Source organism: Squalius cephalus (genome assembly GCF_949319135.1).
Source record: "Squalius cephalus genome assembly, chromosome: 4".
NCBI lineage: Eukaryota > Metazoa > Chordata > Actinopteri > Cypriniformes > Leuciscidae > Squalius > Squalius cephalus.
In genome coordinates, this window is record NC_137125.1 from 33,436,570 (window position 1) to 33,443,379 (window position 6,810).

Here is a 6,810-nt window from a genome sequence, read left to right on the forward strand (position 1 = left end):
ACGGGATGCTGAAAAATGCAGAGATATATACAGTGAAATTCTCAGCCAGTTGATAATACCTAAGTCTTTCGCTTGTGTGGTGGATTTTAATTAATCAACGATAATTAATCAACTAACATTTGTTTTTCTTGCAGGAACAACATTCATATGCTTTTAATGTGTCAAAACTCTTTGGGGAAAAACTTGTGACTTTGAGTATGTGTCTACGGGTAAAAATAACATAGTTATGGGAAGTGAAACTAGACAAGTCTGTTAGAACAAATTAAGTCATCATCGTTAAAACCTTGTAATAAGTAATCACAAGATAAAAGTTTGCTTTACCTAGTAACAGAGGGGTTTGCATATGAAGAACCAATCAAATAATGGGGAAATTATGTAATGCAGCCTGAAATTTTGCCATACCTCTGTACTATAAAAACTGTTGTATATGTATTTTTCGGTGGGATTCTCAATGGAATTTGTCTGAGATCTTCCGGCCTTGCTTCTTGGGAGAGATTCCCTGAGAACTGCTCGGGAAGATCTCCTGGCCGTGATTAAAGCATTTAAAGGACATTTGCAGGTCTGTTTGTCAATTTATTCCTGCGCAGGAAGCTAGTTTAGGGAAGCAAGTTAGTTAGAAACTCGGCCAGTTGTCGACTGAAGACGCAAGAGCCAGAGAGTTAAGGTATTGGTGTCGAGAGCAGACGCCAGAGAGTTAAGGTATTGGTGTCGAGAGCAGACGCCAGAGAGTTTAAGGTATTGGTGTCGAGTGTAGACGCCAGAGATATTAAGATCAGGTGGGTGTCGAGTGCAGATGCCCCAGGTAGTTAGGTTTAGGGAAAAAATCCACGACATTTTGGCGGGCCATCCAGGAGTCCTCGGAATCTCCCTCTGTCGGATGGATGGGAGCGAGGAACCACGTTGTCTTCACTCTGCCAGACTGCAGAACCCTATTCGACAGAGGGACCATTCCAGTCGGGCTAAAAGGACCTAAAGTATTAAGGTAGGATGAACAGACTTGACACTTTTCCTTTGAAATGCTTCTAAATTAATTAAAATGTTTAATTAAAAATTGGCTAATTCTGTTAAGTAAAATTTTGAAGAAAACTGGTAATCACATCTAAAAGATTTAAGTGATTTAAAAAATATCTTTTTTAAGATTTTACCTTGTCTATTAAGGGCAATGAATGATTATGGTTAAATTCAACCAAATTAGTATATGTTGAGTATTTTATTTGTTGTTTTTGAGAGTGCGCCTAGAAAGCTGTTGATGAAACTTTGTTCTGCAAATAGCAACTTGTCATGCTGGAAACCAGATTTGTGGGGAAAATACCCTGAGATGCTTTAGTAATGAAACTTGCTTTTTGTTTGAAATTTTGTTTGAAAAGACTTTGATTTTGATTGAATTAAATAAAGGTTAATAAAGAAAAATAAAGAAAGATAAAAAGAGAAATGTTGAAATGTTGAAATAAGATCAATAGATAATTTAAATGAAGAAATTGTTAAAATTATAAGTCATAATAATAGGAATATGCATTCTGTGATAATTAGAAGATTTTGAGTAATGAAGAAACTTTTATGAGTTAGACTTTGATTTATTAAAGTAGATGAGATATATAGAACTGAGCAATAGAATTTAAGCAATTCACTGCTTTTGCTCTTAAAGTAATGAAAAAATAGTAAGATATTAAATGCACGTGTTTAAATATTATACTTTCTATATGAAGGCATCTAGAATTTGTATCCCGTTATCCCTTGTGGGAGACAGTGTGAAAAAACTGATCCATTGCGGAGATTCTAAGAGTCAATGGTTTATGTTTAACTAAGATAATTTTTGTGCATTGTGCACAGTATGAGAATGAGATTGGGTGACCAACTTTAAATATAATTTGTGATTTGAACAAGCACATAACTGACATCTTACAGTCATTTTATTTTAGTTTCTGGTAAAAGAGAAAAGAAAGAATTATTTTGTTTACATTATACACTGTATTAATTAGAGGAGTTTTCCTGCTTTTTCCTGCGTCTTTGCAAAGAAGAAGTGCTTGCTTTTTTCCGCAATGAAGGACTAAGCTTTTTAATAAATTGAGGAATTGCTGTGTTGTAAACCAGAAGAGACTTTTGGAAGTTGAGCTGTTTAATTTGATTTTTGCGGTTCTCTGAGTGTTCAAGATTTCAGACAGCTGCCTTGAAAAGTGGGATGACTGCAGAAAAGTAAAAGAGGAAGTGGGGCCTGCAGCCGCCCTCCTGAAAGAGGAAGTTGAGACTTCTGAGAGGGGTCAGCATGGGGAGACTGATTCAGCCTGCAAAGGTGACAGTTCACTTGAGACTTTTCCTAAAGACAATTTTGCCATGCATTATGACATTTTGTGGCAGGAGATGCAAAAGCCAGACTGAGGAGAGTGCCATCACAGCCTGACGATCCAATGTATCAGCCTGAAGTTCAACTGAATGACAATCCACAGAAAGACAATCAGCCTTGTGGGCTAGGTGCTGCATTTCCAATGATCACTTCAGAGACCGTTTCAAATTTAGTTATTATTTAACTTGATTGTTTTGATTATCCACTGGTTTCAGCAATTCTTCATATTTCTTCATATTCTTCTCTGTTTAAACTAACTCTTTGAATCTGCTTTCAATAGGTACCAGTCAGTAACAGCCCTTCTGCAGGAAGTTCAATAGCGGAAGTTAAAACTGAGGCTGGATTTGGCATAGTGAGAGTTATGTAAAAGCATTAATAGGTTATTGACTATGCAGAATTCTATGGAAAAGAAAAATACAATATAGGCCACAAGGCGGCTAAAGAGAAATTATGACTAGAAAAGCAAAAATATTGGTCACTACATTTCATTTAAAGGTAATTTTCTAGATTCAATAGAAACAATGATTCTAATTCTAAACTTTTGAAATCACATGCTGTCATCATCAGGGGTACGAGATGGAAATGATATTTTCTTTTTGTCCATGGATCAAAGGTTGTGTGAAGATTTCTAAATCTTCTTTTAAATAGCTTATGAGCAACAACAAAAAGTTGGAAAATTGAAATTGTGCAAAGAATGACAAATTGCATTTGGGAAATTAGAATGGATTCTCTCAACTGCAATTGTAGATCTATATGATTATTATTAAAAGTGTTTAATCTATTTGATTTTTGAAAAGTTAGGTTTACATTCACTATGTAAACTCAATCACATGGCGACTGCATCGGACATTTGATTTGATTTGATTTGATTTGAAATTGTATATCCTAACGTTCAGACACTGTTGCAAGGGGAATGCCACAGTGTGTCTACGTTCAGGAGTTTCTGTCGTCGTCGAACTTTGTTACTGTTCAGATTTAGTGGTATTCCACTCCTAATATATGTTCCCCATTCAGTTCATAAACTGCTATGGCAGACAAGAATGTATGAATCTCTGGCCAGAGAGGGGTGTGTGAAAGTGTGTGAAAGTGAGTGTGTGAAATATGGTGTTCAGAGACAAATAAATGATGTCAATCAAAACAGCTGTATCTAAATTTATAAAGTGACACACAGGATAAAATTTGACCCCACAGGGAAGAAAATATACCCAACAAAACAACGACCATGGATGATTTTGGCTAACTATCCTGGTCTGGGTTTATTGTTATGGCAGAAATAAACAATGCCACACCTGCGCAGCGTATAACTTTGGGAAGGCAGAGAGCAAGCAAGCTTGCCCTGTCCACCCCATATTTTACTTTTTACTTTTTACAGGATGTCATGATGGATCTCATCGAACAGAACTGATTCTGTTCCAAATGTATAGAAATATTGTCTTGTTACTGTTTAACATGAAATTTTACAGGTCTCATCAAAAAAGGACGACCGGCCGGATAAGCAGATGAGTCTGGCGACATGATACATGATGTTGTAATTAACAAAAATACTTAAGGTCTCCATTCACAGGTGAAAGCAGCCAGGAAATGGTTCACTCCACAAACAAGGTCCCATCTGGGGTGCGGTGACACCTCCGTCCAAGCATCTCGACTTAAACTACACCAACCAGCCCTCAGCAACCACACGCCAACGCCAAACACCAACAGCAACCCCACACACCAACGACAACGCACAGCGTCAAGTGAGGGACAAAGGAAGTGCTAGTTTAACTTTCCTCCCTTGCCGACGTGGGAACGCCCATTGCAACGGTTCGCAAAGAATCACCCTGGTGAAGATGGAACGTCCATGGGGCAACGAGATGATCAACACATCTGGAGAAAGATGTGGACCAACTAATGGTTTAAGCTTAGCATGATAATTAATTTTGTGTGATGTTTATTGATGTTGTATTTGTTTCAATCAAACTAGACTGTAGGACTGTATGATTTAGATCTCATGATTTGAACAATTACTGATTAATTTGAAAATATTTCAGGTACATGTAAATTGTGAAGAGGAAAATCTCTTAATTCTGTAGAGTATAGGGACTCTAAATAGGTACATTACTGTAAAGATAATAAATAATCTAGAGACTATTTTTGAAGAAACTTGAGGGTTTTAGAACCCTAATTCAGATATCATAGATGCTAAAATGTAATAGTTGTAATAGTTGTCTCCAATAAGAGAGAATGGAGGATAAGTTACTTTGCCGGACTAGGTCCGAATAGATAATTGGGTGGACTTCTATAGCGATTAATTAATGACTACATTAAATATTTTTTAGGTGTTTCCATTTGCTAAAATAGCAAAAGAAAAACTTTCAAAAGGAGATTGATTTTGGGAAACATATTTAATTTCTGGATTATTATTAGTTAAAGAAGTTACCAGTGTGATTATTGAAATGTTCCTTTCATGTATTGTCTAATGTCTGTATTTGATATCTGAGAGGTGACTGCGGGTCTAGTCTATCTAGGAATACAGTAACAGTGCTTGCTTATTTAGCCCGGCTTCCAGAAATGAAATATGGATTTGTTTTGTTGAGGAAGGTCTTCAACATGTTAAAATTATGTGTGTGTATGTAGTAACGTTGGAAACAGGTGGTATTTTAATTACAAATTAGGATGCTGATTGAAGGAATATTTGACAGGTATTATAAAGTAAAAGATGGAACATGGTATGATGAGAGATATCAGGTGGTATTAAAGTCACTGACTTATAATAGGATGATTTGGTAAAGGTAAATTAGATGGCAGGTAAATCAGGCGGGTATGGAATAATTCATTAGAGTAATTAAAAATCCAGATTCATATTTTATTTGGTCGTAGAGTATGATTACGACCAGAGAGGGGAATTGTGGTGGATTTTAATTAATCAACGATAATTAATCAACTAACATTTGTTTTTCTTGCAGGAACAACATTCATATGCTTTTAATGTGTCAAAACTCTTTGGGGAAAAACTTGTGACTTTGAGTATGTGTCTACGGGTAAAAATAACATAGTTATGGGAAGTGAAACTAGACAAGTCTGTTAGAACAAATTAAGTCATCGTTAAAACCTTGTGATAAGTAATCACAAGATAAAAGTTTGCTTTACCTAGTAACAGAGGGGTTTGCATATGAAGAACCAATCAAATAATGGGGAAATTATGTAATGCAGCCTGAAATTTTGTGGAAACAATGGAATTTGTCTGAGATCTTCCGGCCTTGCTTCTTGGGAGAGATTCCCTGAGAACTGCTCGGGAAGATCTCCTGGCCGTGATTAAAGCATTTAAAGGACATTTGCAGGTCTGTTTGTCAATTTATTCCTGCGCAGGAAGCTAGTTTAGGGAAGCAAGTTAGTTAGAAACTCGGCCAGTTGTCGACTGAAGACGCAAGAGCGCAAGAGAGTTAAGGTATTGGTGTCGAGAGCAGACGCCAGAGAGTTAAGGTATTGGTGTCGAGAGCAGACGCCAGAGAGTTTAAGGTATTGGTGTCGAGTGTAGACGCCAGAGATATTAAGATCAGGTGGGTGTCGAGTGCAGACGCCCCAGGTAGTTAGGTTTAGGGAAAAAATCCACGACACTTGACACCCTTCATTCAGGTATAGAGTAACATGTGGGATTGGATCATCTACCCTAAACCATGTTTTAGTAAAGTCACATTCTTCTATTGCAATGCTGCCCCTGCTGCTCCTACAATTATATAATTTGAGTACAAATATACATCCTGTCACTTGTTTTTTTCTAACCAGTCCTTTTCCAATCTTGAGTTTCTAAGGGGGTCATATATCATGATACAATAAAACTCAGTTTCTGGCGGGCTTGGTTCCTAAGCTGTTCTTTTATATCCTTTTCTAGGTTCCCTAACCAAAATATGTTTGTGGTTCCTGCAGGTTACTATTACCTATTACTGTCATTTGTTTTATGCCTGTATTATCTATGTATATTCCTTCAGGAGAGCACCATATCTGTAATTAGTTTGCATATAGCATCCCTACCCAAAAGATTAACTGGTGTTTGTTCTGACACTAGTACAGGAATTTTTATCTCTGAGTCTTTGATTTTTATGCTGACAGGGGCCGTCATTGGGATTAGCTGCGTCAGTCCCTATCATTGGAAGCTGACCCCTTCCTATAGGATTCTCTGGGCATCCCTAGTAGCCTTGATCTGGGCCGCGCCATGGATTGACAGGCACTGACACTTGATGCTGCTGGTTCTGATGACTCTGTTGCCATGGCTGGAACATCTGACACTGTGGAGGCCCATTTTGGGGCCATGGGTTAGTAGGACAGAATCTCTTGGTGTGTCCAGGCTGGTTGCATCCCCAACACATGCCTTGAGGGTCAGGGGTCCTCTGTTGATTGATGTATTGTCTTCCCCTTCCTCTTCCTCCACCTGGCATTGTTCCATTTCTGTTGTCTTGCTGTTCAGGAAGGTATATCACAATTGGTGCATT

The 6,810-nt window shown here is 37.6% G+C and overlaps 1 long non-coding RNA gene across 1 annotated transcript; it reads left to right on the top strand.

Annotated features, from left to right (window-relative positions):
- Window positions 1-464: 464 nt before the first annotated feature.
- On the top strand, window positions 465-3,883 carry LOC307157140. Its single transcript, XR_013820877.1, has 2 exons — window positions 465-658; window positions 693-3,883. It is a non-coding gene; the product is annotated as an uncharacterized lncRNA (long non-coding RNA).
- The last annotated feature ends 2,927 nt before the right edge of the window (window positions 3,884-6,810 follow it).